This window comes from Rhipicephalus sanguineus, chromosome 11 (genome assembly GCF_013339695.2).
Source record: "Rhipicephalus sanguineus isolate Rsan-2018 chromosome 11, BIME_Rsan_1.4, whole genome shotgun sequence".
NCBI lineage: Eukaryota > Metazoa > Arthropoda > Arachnida > Ixodida > Ixodidae > Rhipicephalus > Rhipicephalus sanguineus.
In genome coordinates this window covers 18009369-18024136 of record NC_051186.1, presented here as the reverse complement: position 1 = coordinate 18024136, position 14768 = coordinate 18009369, and positions in this window count along the sequence as shown.

Sequence of the window (14768 nt, the reverse complement as noted above, 5' to 3'; positions counted from 1 at the left end):
GAATCGATCACATGCACTCGCATGACTGCACATATTATTCAGTTCCATTAGCGAGTTGTTTTAACAATTCACCCAGTTCCAATCAGATGAAAGGGTATTCTCGTATTTGTTAAGAAATATTTCGTGATATATCAGGCAGCCATCGGCAAACAAGCGATTGCGAGGTGTCAAGGATATGAGTAGGCGGTTGACAGATGGTGTGGAAAGTACCAGCTCTTCCAACGGTTCTTCAGGCAGACTACAGGGTAGATCAGTCGATAATAAAAGACCACTACTATAGGAACAGCAAATCGTTGAACTTTCAGTATGTTCGGTGTCGTGATAGAACAGCGGATCAGTGGGAGATGCATTAGTAGACCATTGCAGAAATTAGGATGTGGAAATTTTCGCATGCATTGTAGCACAAGCAAATCTTTTCTTTGGATTAGTTCCTGTGTGATTTCGACTGATGCGGTCACAGAATCTATACCTGTGTCCTCATGCTCAGCCCTCAGTGGCATGGCCAAAAAAATATGATTGTAGTTTCAGGCGTCTAAACCACGGAATAGTTAGGAGGTACGCAATAGTGGGCAGCTACAGCAGATTTTTGCCAACCTGGGACTTTTTAACGTACAAATAAGTCTAACTTCCCTTGCGTTGCCGTACTTTACACCGTTCCTTATGCATCTGCCTAATTTTATCTTGATTCTTCATCGAATCCACCACGCCCCCCTCGCAAGCTTTCTGAAAACATCTTGGTCTTGCGCTGCCTCCGTGATGGGAGGCTTTTAGGGCCTTCTCAAACTGATGTGGTTTTCCATTGCATTGCATTTCCATTGCAAAATTTCCATGTCATCTGATGATGTCATCACGTGATGTCCCATTATACGCCGTCATAATGCCGTTGTGATGACGTCACAAAATTAGGCGACCAGTGACGTCATGTCGTGGCGTCAACACATAATTTTTCGCCTCACGCGTATTCACGCCCACGCCGTTGAGGTCGCCGGTCACTTCTTGCGTTCTGTAAGGCTTTCGCCTTAATTGCGGAAGCCATGGCCAGCTGTCGATTGACCAACATCATTGTTGGAATGAAATTGCTTTAGAAGAAACACGGGGAATAGAAAACTCACAGGCCCTCTTATGCATCCACTGGAAGGCGAAAGCCATCTTGTTCTGTTTCAAGTTCATCTATTGAACCTCCCGCGCACCTCACAGAAAGGTTTCTGCAACTGCAGGATTAGAGGCATTGTATGAAACGTACGCCTCACCTTGTTTTGCGCTGTCTCCGGAATGGGCCCACATTTGACCAAGTAAGGATGGCATGTGATGACGTCACAGTGACGCAATAAATTTTGACAATCTGTGACGTCATGTTTTTGCTTCACTCGTGTTCACGCCGCCGACGTGGGACGCTGACGAGGCACGCCGGTCAATTTTCGCGTTTGAAGAGGCATCTAAGGAAAGCGCCTTCATAATAAGCACAGGAAGACATAGACGAAGATACTGCGCAAAAAATTACTTAGCACTATTCTTGGACTTAATGGAAGGCTGAAGAACTTTTTTTTAAAATGACTTTGGGGCGTGTGAGGACAATTTGATCCCTGCTGAATTCGAAAAGCGATGTGGGAGTTCTGAAAAGTGAACGAAATTGTACTTAATTGGCAAAAAACATAGGCTGTGGGCGCAGGGCTTCTTGAGACGCTGAGTGAACGCGGTGACATCACCCTCAGTATGCCGCGTTATCTGCAGCAGCAGCACTTCTTGAGCGTGGCCTCCTCGATTAGCTCCGGCAACGGCACATCACGAGTTAGTCACGGAGGTCACGGTACAAGATACGGGAGACGCTTGCTCGCGTAGCGCTCCGCTGTTTGTCCTTATTGCAGATATCGTAATCCAGCTGCAGAACTTTCAGCTTCCCTATACTTGAGCCTTCGTCACATTAACAACGCTCTCGCAGTTCGGATCAGTGAGCGGCGGGAACCTTCCGTCAGAGTGCAGCACGTTTCCCCCGAAGGAACCGAAGATGACGTATGTTTCCACGCCAAAAATTTGGGCGCGCTCGCGTGGGCGGAGCAAGACACACTCTTGTTCCGCGTATTCAAAAGCTCCTGCTGCAACAACCGCGAAAAAAACTTACGACATCGTCGACAATAATGTCGGTCCTCGTTAAACACGAAGTTTTATCGAATTCTAAAACTTCTTTGGCTTCCCCTTAAACATTTCTCGAGCTCTTTTTCAACATTATACTTAGGGTGCACGTAATGCCACAGAAGCGGTGAACGAAAGCGAGCGGCTTATTTTTGCGGACAGACAGGCCTCCTGAAATTGGTAAAGCGTTCTGACATAGCCTTCTTTAAAAGTTTTTTTTTTCTTTTGCTTTTTATGAATCTTTCCCAGTGACTTAGCAGCCGAGGCGAGTATCCATATAAGGGTTATTGATGGTGCCTTCCTCGTGAAGGACAGTGACGTATGAGCCTGTTCAGCGTCATCAAAAAAAAAAAAAAAGAAAAAGACTTCGCTTATCGGGCGAAAATCAATTAGCCGCGGGCAAGATTTCCTCTATCACTGGGGTACTAATCCCCACTACCCTTTTATGAGTTTCTCGAATTTGTAATTGCGTAGCTGGCAAATTTTTTTGGTTTCTTTTACCTTAACTTCTTTCGTTTTCTCCGGATGTATAAAATGCAAGTGACTTGATGAAGGTGGCAGCCATTTTCCGTGGAATCAGTTCATCGAAATATAACTTGCCTTTACTGTGAGCTAGAATTTTGCGCATCGCTGCTGACTTGAAGCCTCTTTGATGTAAAGCGTGCAGACGCTGTCTCAGACCCTTTATCGAAAACCTCGAAGGACGTGGCTGTGAGAGTTCATTGTCTCATGGATGGCTTGGCACACAAGTTTTTCGAACCTGTCAAGTAGGAGCGGTGTTTACATGGATTTCTCGCACGCTTCAAGCGCTTTTTTTTATTCTTTTTTGCTATCATCGATCGAAAGTACCGGGGGGGGGGGGGGGGGGGATGACGTAAGGACAAGAGGCTACATCAGCGCGTGTTATTGCCTTGGACATTTACTGTTTTTTTTTTCTGATACCAAACATGAGTACCCTTGGTAGGCTGACCAACGGCCTAATGTGCGATTCTAGAGTTCTATAGAACGCGACTCCAGCACGTGGTAGCACCCCATGGCGAATGCCGTAACTATATATGCAGTGCAATTAGCGGTATTGTTGTGCGAAATTATTGGAGAACTCTGCGAGCACCTAGTAGGCACGGGCTTCGTGCTGCGTCAGCTTGACCGGCAGACACTATCCAAATCCAAGTAGGGCCGTTTAAACCGAATTCAATCAGCTAAGCACCAAGGGATGTGTCGCAAGGCGATGTCTGGCAAGATAGATGCAAGGTATGTCCGGAATGTAATGTCAATGCGTGGATTAAAAAAAAAGATTTATTGGTCAGATCAGTAAAACGCCATTAAAGGTTTTAAAATGGGCTCCTCCTGCAACGATAGACCGCTTCTAGCGGGATTTACAAGCATCGAAGGCGTCACGGTAGGTCTCCTCCGGAATGTCCGTTAAAGCGTTGATGCAAGCTTCTTTGACTTCGTGAACTGTTCCCAAATGATGTCACTTCATGGGAGTTCTCAAGCGCGGAAACAAAGGGAAGTCTGGAGCAGCCATGTCAGGACTGTAAGGCAGCTGGGGAACTTTTAGCATCTATGAATCGACGAGGAGAAGTTTCAAGACGTTAGTGTGGTCTGGCGCGCTGTAATCGGTGATGGTCTTATAAGTGTTGAGGCTTGGGCTAGTTGGTTTGTAATCATATCGGCAAGTTTTACAGCGAAAGCTGTTATGAGATCATTTCACCGGCCGTTTTTGGCGCCGTAGTTGTCCGCCGCCGCCGCCGCCGCCGCCGCCGCCGCCGCCGGTGTCCGTAACCAGTATCGCTCGAAATAAGAAAAAAAACGAAATAAGAAAAAATTCCAGGATGGAACGAGGTTCGAACCTGGGCCCTCTGCGTGTGAGCCCAGTATTCAACCTCTGAGCCATGCCGGTGCTTGAAACTGCTTCGCAAAAAGGTCCTATACAGGCTTCATGTCGGGAAGGAACCACATTAGCATATGCAATATAGCGTGGTAGAAGAGTAAAATAAGCACCAAGCGTCGCACAACGCGAATTCTGTAACGAGGCGTGACACAATACGAATTGCGAAACGAGTAGGTTGTTGAATGCTTCCAACCCATTACAAAGGCTCTGCCATAATTCTTCGTCGTCATCAGGCAGAGCATCAACAAAGTGCGCATAATGCCTTACATGCGTTTAGCAGGTACCACGGCTCTCCGTAGAATGACGAAAAATGGCACAGTGCCTGCTGCCCTACTTCTAAAAAATTACAATGATTTATAGCGTAGTGGGTTCCTCGTAAGTGCACTTGTATTGGTTGCCAAGGAAGCCCATAAGCGCATGATCAATTTCCTCGGGGTCTAAGTAAAGTTCTTCGCCCCCCCCCCCGTCTCTCTCCCACGTCAACGTATGTTATACAGCATGACGGGAGATGGAAATAGCAACCGGGCGTCACCCAATGCAAATTACATAACTGGTGGGCCGTTTAAAGCTTCCAACCCATTACAAAGGGCTGAGCCATAATTCTTCGTCATCAGTCGTCGCGTCAACAAAGTGCACATAATGCCTTACAGACGTGTAGCTGGTGCCTCGTTTCTCCGCAGAAAGACGAATAATGGCTTAGTAGGTGCTTCCCAACTTCACAAAAATTGTGATTTATGGCGTAGTGGGTACCTTTCTAGTGTACTTGTATTGTAGCCCCAAGAGATCTTAGAACGGGCTCTATAAACGCCGCTCTTCCAGCTTTCGCTGTGACTGTGCTGCGGTTTCAGCGCAGGCCTGGCGTTTTTTGCAGCGCGCGAACATAGGAGAAAAGGACAGAGTAGACAGAAAGAGCACTGACTTCCAGCTGACTTTATTTCGCAGAGTGGCAAAATATGTATGTGCGGAAAAGGAAGATAAAATCATACAAGGGTAATCAAAGTATCTGTAATCAAAGCACGTGTGACGGATCCACGATTGCCTTAAAGCCCGGCTAGATAATCACGTTCTAACTGTGATAATGCAACTGATGGGGAGCAAACAAAGTTTTGACCTAGTAAGTGAACTTTCTCCGCTTCTATAATCTCGCGGGTTATATGAGCCCTGTGCCTTCGTAATTTCATTTCAAAGGTACTTCGTGAAAGCGAGAAAAATGCAAGTAACTGCGTCATTCGTAATAGTAGTGGCCTTATGCTGCTGTAGAATGGGTAATTTTGGAATAAGGCATTTGCCTTATTCCAGGCCTCGAAGACGCAAGTAGCCTTCACCACCTTCCTTCGTTACATATTCACTTGACACCCATCGTGCACCACTGCGGTTCACACTGATCGTTTGGTCATCGCTTAGGTGTTGCCATCAGCAAAATAAACCGATAATCGGCAAATGAAGTGTGAATAAATATTGAAATTTGATGATGGTTTGCCGCATAGCAACGACGTCGCGCTGCAGGTACAACTAGAATTTGTACCGCTTAGCTTTTGACGAATATAACTCTACTATCATACTAGCCAAATGCAACTTTTTTACCAACACACTGCTATTACTGTTCTTAAGCAACTCTATAAAAACTTGCAATTTTGGTAATCCCATGGGTATCATATCAGTACCGCTTTACGAAATGCACAACTCATGCATAACATCATCTCAAACCTGTACATTTCCAGATTGCATTATTCCTCGCACATGCTGCGATGTGCAACGGGTTTCCCTCTGTCAATGGAGGAACGATTATTGTTTCGCTCGCCTCGTTCTATCACTTATTACACCAATGAAGTGTCGCTATTATGAGTTATTCTGTTCTTCTATCTTTTAAATTTTGCAAGGTTGCTGTGGCTGTTGCAAACTTTAAATTTCAATAAATTCTAACGTCACTTCTAAAATTTCTTTACTTACGCTGAGGCTGAAATATCATTGAGAAAAGGTCACTTTCGCCGCGCTACGATTCAATGAATGTCATAGCGACAAATGGGAATATGTTACAAAGTAAGGCTACCGCTTCAACGCGAATATGCGAGAGCACATTACGCACAGAAAACCGTCTTCTGATCTCTGTCGAGAGAGCGCGCGACCGACCCTCTTGGATCGATGTTCGCAATTTCTGCCCGAGCGACGCAGAGGCGCCACTCCGCAGCCTTTGCAAGCTTTCACTCGCACACAGAACATACTAAGCGTGGGGCGACGATACCAATTGGGACTTAATGCAGGACATGACGGCGACGGCAAGTAGTACCTAAGTGAGTGCGCTGCGCAAACTCCTCGTGCAGCTGGCATTGTTGGTAATAATTATCACTTATTAAAGGATTATTCCGAAGGCAGAGACCTCACCAGAAGCCATTATTTACACGTTCTTGAGTAAGCAAACACTGTGGCAGTTTGTACATGTTTGGAATCATTTACTGCGAAAAGTATGTTATGATGCCATATTACCAATTGTAACATACTCGTCCGACACTTAGAAGGTAACATTGCGACTCAAAAAGTTGCCAAGCACGCGATGTGCGATGCAACGGAAAACGATAAGCCTAACAGACGGGACGACGACCGAATGGATCAAAGAAGAAGCAGCGGTAGCCGATATTACTTTGTAGCGTTAGCTACACTTGCCTAGCCGGAGTCGATTTCGCGTGGGTCCTCATGAGCCGTGCTGCGCATGCGCGAGGATCAGTGCGGAGCCAGAATCCCACGCGCTCTCCGCAACCGCCGCGCGCGGCTCGCCGCTGCTGGTGGCGGAGAGCGGGAGGAGTGGCGTCGTAGCCGGGCAGACAGACTGGTGCCGGCGCACGCGACTCGCCGCTGCTGCTCTGCGCATTCGAGAGGGGTGACGTCGTAGCCATGGCGCGCGCAGCTATTCGCCTTCGCCGTGCAGTCGCCGTCTGACAATGCGCTGGTGCCGCTTGATAGAGCCTCTGACTGGCGTTTGCAGGTGGGTAACGCCACGGAGAAGGAGAGCGCAAATGCTGCTCAACGGCGCAGAAGAGCCGAGAAGCTTGTGTCATCGGATCCCGAAGTAGTTGCCTGGCAATTAGCGGTTCAGCGTACGAAGAACGAAGAAGCAACCTGACGTTGAGCAAAAAACGCCAGGCCTGCGCTGAAACCGCAGCACAGTCACAGCGAAAGCTGGAAGAGCGGCGTTTATAGAGCCCGTTCTAAGATCTCTTGGGGCTACAATACAAGTACACTAGAAAGGTACCCACTACGCCATAAATCACAATTTTTGTGAAGTTGGGAAGCACCTACTAAGCCATTATTCGTCTTTCTGCGGAGAAACGAGGCACCAGCTACACGTCTGTAAGGCATTATGTGCACTTTGTTGACGCGACGACTGATGACGAAGAATTATGGCTCAGCCCTTTGTAATGGGTTGGAAGCTTTAAACGGCCCACCAGTTATGTAATTTGCATTGGGTGACGCCCGGTTGCTATTTCCATCTCCCGTCATGCTGTATAACATACGTTGACGTGGGAGAGAGACGGGGGGGGGGGCGAAGAACTTTACTTAGACCCCGAGGAAATTGATCATGCGCTTATGGGCTTCCTTGGCAACCAATACAAGTGCACTTACGAGGAACCCACTACGCTATAAATCATTGTAATTTTTTAGAAGTAGGGCAGCAGGCACTGTGCCATTTTTCGTCATTCTACGGAGAGCCGTGGTACCTGCTAAACGCATGTAAGGCATTATGCGCACTTTGTTGATGCTCTGCCTGATGACGACGAAGAATTATGGCAGAGCCTTTGTAATGGGTTGGAAGCATTCAACAACCTACTCGTTTCGCAATTCGTATTGTGTCACGCCTCGTTACAGAATTCGCGTTGTGCGACGCTTGGTGCTTATTTTACTCTTCTACCACGCTATATTGCATATGCTAATGTGGTTCCTTCCCGACATGAAGCCTGTATAGGACCTTTTTGCGAAGCAGTTTCAAGCACCGGCATGGCTCAGAGGTTGAATACTGGGCTCACACGCAGAGGGCCCAGGTTCGAACCTCGTTCCATCCTGGAATTTTTTCTTATTTCGTTTTTTTTCTTATTTCGAGCGATACTGGTTACGGACACCGGCGGCGGCGGCGGCGGCGGCGGCGGCGGCGGCGGCGGACAACTACGGCGCCAAAAACGGCCGGTGAAATGATCTCATAACAGCTTTCGCTGTAAAATAAATATGCATGTGCCACATAATACGTATACCGTGTAAGCCTACATGCGCACCTAAAACATTGATGGTTTGGTAAACGGAGCAGTGAGAACTGTACGAACCAGAATCTCGGGGTGCCCGTGCTGCACACTTCTTGATGTTTCACGGTAGGCGAGCTGCATGTTTGTTTTGTTTTCCTGTATTTTCCTTAAGAAAATATGTTTTGGGAGCATCTTCAAAGTAAAAAATTGGTGGTTTTTTACAGTACTCGAGTACCATCCGGAATTCTTTGATTCAGTTAATTTACTTGTGCACTCTGTATAATGTTTGCAAAGTTAAATAACTACTCTACCTCATATCAGTCGACGATCCTTTAATAGCGTTAGATGCTTCGCGCGTAGCCTTTGCATATTATATTATAAGGCCCACGTGCTGGGTTGCTTGTGGGAAATTAAATCTTCCTTTTCATATAGCACAGAAAATCACAGTCACGTCTGGGCTCTAGTGTGCACCTCAGTTTTATCACATCAGTTTATCACTATCAGTTTTATCACACGACAGTATGAATGATATCGTGTTTTCGCGTGGTCACTGGACATCCACGAAGGATGTGTCGCGGCAACCTTTGAAGTTTTTAAACGCTAGAGATCTCGCATGTGACTGGTGATGAGTGTAACTTATGTTGTTGGTGCGGTGTAGTGACATAGGGGTTCAGCACAACACCGCATGCGGTATAACTCATAGGCCAGTGGCACGTGCATTTTCGCGTCGCGCTGCACGTGCCTTTTTTGTAGCCTGCCCTTGATTCGCTTTAAAAAAAATGACATTAATTCAACATAATTTGAAAGGAGGAAACCGGGCGGGGCAATAGCGTGCCAATCTCAAGGCTAGATCCGCCGGCAACCTACCACATCATCATCATCGGATGCATAACACTAAATTAATTTTAGTGTGAACAGAATGAGCCACTGTAAAGGGGATTGTAATACCTCAATGCGCACGCAATATTTTTTTTGTCTTGGCTATTAGAAAAGAGCTATCAGTATTCGGGAGAACATTGTCTGCGCCAAAGAAAATCCTCGTAATCTCATCCTTTGTTGGGGAAGCCGTAACATGGTTCACGGAGGACGAATCTTTTCATAGTTCCGAGCAATCCAACGGGCTGACAATGGGACTGCTGTGCCCAGAGATTTGTCGGGAAATGGCAGGCCTGGCTTTGAAGTAAGGCCACGGTAATCGCATCGTTTCTGGCCAGACGATTGAAAAGGCCAGACAGCTGGTACGTCCTTCCGAAGAAGTTGCTCGAGCTTTGGGGATAAAATGGACTCCGGGAAGGGAAATTGCATTGATCCGGAATGGGCCATTATTCAGGCCCTGAGATAGGAATCTCGACGCTTCTTTAGAAGAACTTCTCGTTCAAAATACTGCTGATATACTCACCTTGGTTAATTTAAACTACGTGACCATCGATGAACCATTTATCCTGGCCAAATTGATTTGCCGTCCAGAGGTACATTAGCATTGCTAGCAACGGAATGAGAAGAGGAGGTGGTGATAGTTAAAAACTATCAGTGGCACTATTTTCTGCATACCACAACCGATAACGGGTGCGTGCCATAGCAAAGGGTGTAAGGAAAGAAAAGAAGAGAAAAAAAGTTAGCTACAGTATTTGGAGCGCAGAACGAGTACAGTGTGTATTGGTGGAGCGGGTTTTGTCAGAATGCGTAAAGCGTCTTAATACTTTACAAGAAAGAACAGAGCGTCCCTGGACATCATCGGAAAGGCTGTGGTGGAATGAAAATTCAGTGTCAAGTAAAAGGTAAATGCAGTCGAAATGAGTTTCAATTCGGTAGAGGAAAGTGACACCTACTGAGTAGAGCAGAAAATTCTAAAATAATTTCACAAGTTTCAAGCCTGCACACCGCGCTGGCAGAGCATAATGACGGCCAGCGAACCTGCTATCTGAAAAGTTGTGCTTTACTGCCATGCAAACACCAAAATAGACATAGGCTTCATTTCCTGATTACTCGAAGCGAGGATCGCATACCATGACAAATCTGTAGCCTTTTTCTTTAGAAAGAAAACAATTGACTATATGCCACGTGTTTTGTAGGCTATAGATGCTATAGGGTGCTGTATTGAAAAAAATGATCTGTAATACGCCAAGGTGACTTGAATTTTCGTTTTTTACGTGTCTAAGGATTGTATCGAGGCAAAGTGCAGCATTCGATACCAGTATTCGGAAATTGGTAGAAGAGAGGGGGTGTTTCTGAAGCACACCCGGAGAAGAATTGTCATTTTGTTCTTGACAAACAAAGCAATTAACGACGCCATATGATACACTGAAAGATCTCGACTCCGATACGGGAAGATTAAGAAATATTCGAACATGGACGGAGCACCGGTAAGCGCAAGATCTATCGTAAACAGAAAAAAATACCCTTCCCTACGACACGCGTTTAGTAACAAACGAGGTGAATAACTGCTGATTTGTTGTTTCGCGCCTCAAAGCACAGTCATTGAACATGCGTACGTATTAGAAGAAAGCAGGAATCTTGCTTAATAATTACGAACTCATCAAGACGATGCTTCAGGATGCTAGTCTCTGCCACGACGGCCATTTAAATATAAGACGGTGGCAGACGATAGCCAAGCTGATGCGCTTTCATGCGGGTTCTTCCGGCCATTGCTAGGGTGTCACGTGACTGTGGGGCAAGGGAGACTGACGGCCTTATCGCTAATGCAATAAATGGTATAGATGAGAATGATTATAGCCGATCTGGATCAAAGTACGGAGCGAGCGTCACCTCCTCGATTATTTCCATCGATCAAGCGTGGAAACCGAACCGATAGGAGTTGATCGCAGAAAGAGAGAGAAAGATCGATTTAAATGGGAGATGCGGAAAGATTGACCGGAAGAGAGCCGTTCCTTTTGAAGCCCCAGAACAAGGGACCAGAAATGAGAAAAAAAGAAGTGAAATGGAAACACAGTGAAAATAAATTGGTTTATCCGACAGAAACGTTTTAAAACTTAACAAACCAGCGAGACGCCTCATGAACGCAGACGCGTTCCAACTTTCTGTACTACTTTAGTCGCTCTAATGTAAAGATGGGAGCCGACGGATGGACGTGCAATGTGCTAATGAGGCTTCGTACAACGCTTTTTTTGATGATTTGGTTCATGACGTAACACGGAAAAACCATAGCGCAAATTGAACAAGGTCGACACGAGAACACAGGACAGGCGCTAAGGTTTTTCCTGCGTTGTGTGTTCTGAGCTTACGTGCCGTCCCTTTTCCCTTTACCTCGCGGTTTTTCCTTCTCAAGTGCTAATTAACTTGAATAAAACAGGAATAGCTGCCTCAAGCAGGCTGGCCGGCATTTAGACTGGCGGAAAACTATCTTTACGGTAGGTGCCATGCCTTCGCGTGTTTGCTTTATGGGTTTGAGTCGTTCACGTCGCCTCAGCGTGGAATCATCGCGACGCCACGTTGACGGGATGCCAAGTAGAAACCCCCTTCAAAAATAACTCGCCAAGGATGACAACGCGACTGTGCAATGGGTAGTTCCACCAATCTAAACGTCGGCCGGCATGTCTGACGCACCGAATCCTGTTCGATTGAACCTCGTTAGCACATTTTCGACGCAGGATTGCTAGCTGCAGCATGGAAAGCTGTGTGGATGAACATCGCTTGAAAAAGACCGACACGATGTGATGCTCACGACTGGATAAATGAAAGTACGTACATAACACTTCTTTATTTGCAACAGCGGAAGCCGAGTGCCGACGGCGTGTTGCAAGAAGAGAGAAGCAAAGACAACGCGAGCTTGCATGGGAGGCTGATGGCTTGTGGTGTTCTTCAGGCGTCTTGTTGATAATGCAAGCCACTTGTGAACTCCGTAGGATGAAGCAAGTTATCTACCATAAGCTTATTGTCGATAGCTATGCCAGTACACCGTCTTTAAACAATTTCTGCATTGTACTGTGTCATTTTGCCATTTTTGTAAGCTATAACTACACCCAATGTTGCTACAGCACACAGCTCGCTGTGTTCCTAATTGCGTAAAGCCCACAAAAATACGCCCATGGGGGCGGGGCACGAGGTCACGTGGGAAACGATTAGATAATGACATGCTACGAGCAAGTGTTATGGCAACATTTCTGCGTAGGACATGCATTACGCACCCTTTTCCGTTTATGATAGTGGATTATAGTGCAATGTAGATTTCTCAGCCGGCTAAAGGCCCGCGTAATATTTCCAGTAGTTTAGTGCGCTGGGTTTTCTTATGACTTCATTGCACTGTTGGCAATTTATCGCATGGAAACCCTATACGGTTTCCTCTTGCTGCTTTGTTCCTTCTGAGTGCATTCGACGCGTCACACTCCCATCCCTTTCCACATTATTTTCCTTTCTGTCCAGCCCAATACTGTGAGCGAAGAAAGCCACCGGTGGCGCGTTCGCAGGCGTTCTCAGGCTCGCGCGTCAACAGCAGGCTGGTTGGTCTTGAGGTCCAATGTTCCAATGTAGCTCAGGCTATGAGACACACCATAGTGAAGGCCTCCGGATAATATTGCCCTCCTGTGGTTCATTAACGTGCACTGAAATCGCACAGAACACGGGTCTCTAGCATTTTGCCTCTATCAAAAAAATTGTGGGACCCTTAAGCTTCGCCTTTAAGAGTTGAACGCAATAGCGAAATCCGGCCCCTGGTGCGCACTTCAACCACTAAGTGCATACTTATTAATGTGTATTGTTACACACACACGCACACAGACACACACGCGCGCGCGCGAGAATGGTACATACAGATTTTTGATCTAAAGCAAGAGTCGCATGGCCTCCAAGATACATGCCGCGCGCTTGCCATCTCGGAGGCGATGAAGAGTCTCACATGCCTCACAGATGGCAGCACATTATCTAGCGTTTGCTGTTTGCTTGATCAACGCCTTCTCTGGAATAAAGCCCCTTGATCTTGGGAAAGTACCGCCATTCACTGTACTCGCCGCCGCGCGCGCGTCCTCCTCTCTCCCTCCTCGCACTTTTCGCGTCCTCCCGTTCTCGGCCGCTTTTCCGCGCCGACGATTGGTCTCCTTCGCCGTTGCCCTTGGAGACGCGTGGATCTTGCGTTTTGCTGATATTTTTCTTTTTCGCTCGTGCCATTTTACGCCGGGGCTCCGCGTAGCAAACGTTGCGCGCGCTTTGTTTTCTGTGCTTTGTGTGGGCGCTATGCCGTGCGGTTGCGCCTATAACTGCAACAACGACAGTGCAAACGGTTTTGCACTTTTTACGATTCCCCAAGGTATGCGCGATGGCTTGCGCAAGAAGCAGTGGCTGCAAAACATCGGCCAAAGAAACTTTGTTCCGACAAAGAACAGCGTTCTTTGCGAGGTAAGGCGCCTGTCCTATTGCTCGTATCAAAGCGTCGCCGAATGCTACATTTTAAATATCGCTCCGGCCTGCCCATCAACGTCTTTTTTTCCTAGGCTATTTGCGCGTTGCTTAAAAATGGGGTTGTCCTCAATATGCTGAATATTCAGCTGAGAGTCCATCACCTCGCACGTCGGCAACCGTTATTCAGCCTAAGTGCACAACTATAGGATCTGCTTTCCGCTGCGAACAGTTACGCGCGATAATACAGCTTCTCGATCGCGCTTGTCGTGGTTGTTAGATTCTGTTTATTATGAATGTGTGGTGTAAAAAACAAACAAATGGAGACAAATAGAGATGACACTTACTGGCGCTGGTTCTCAAATGAGGGGTTTTTATTTGGGGGGGGGGGGGGAGAATTCACACATAGAAATCGTGACACAGATGCGATCAGTCGCAAGAAGAAAATAAACACACAAGCACAACGCACAAAAAAAAAAACAAATACCATTCTAATAGCGAAAGTAAGCCGTTATCTATCAGGCCGCGACCACAATGACTCGCCTGCATTAGCATGTCTTTCGTTCACTAATGAAAAACTAGATTATCTTTTTACCGGTGATCGCGATCAGAATCAGTCCGGATCGGATTTCTTTATCGCGATCAACAATAATCGCTGCTATTCGCTCCAAACTAATCCGAATCGAGTGTGGCGCAAACGTCAGTCAAATCGCAATCTGGGAGCCAGATATCGATGAGGAGGTCGCGATGATCTTGATCCCGATCGGGCCTGAGCGCGATCAAAAGTGCCCGTGTGACACCGGTATTACTACGGCGTTGTCTTCTACATGACGACTCACCTTAGTGATCAGGTTTTTTTCCGTCCCGTGTTTGTGCCTTCCTATTTTCCTTGCTCAGATTCGCATTTGTGACTCTACCAATGCGCGTGCTTTCCCAAATAAACCTCAGGTACAATTCAGCGCTTATCCGTGTGGCCTCTACTCGCCCGTTCGTTTCTTTTTCCGCGCTGTACATTCTTGCAGGATACGTTGTCTGTTTTACTGAAAATTGGAACAGCGGCTCGTAGAGGCGTTATTCTTCCAGCTTACTTTGATATGGGCTTCAGCCACCCAAATGCAACGAATGCAGGCCCTGCAGAATTGAAATGAAGAAATGAAGGAAAATTG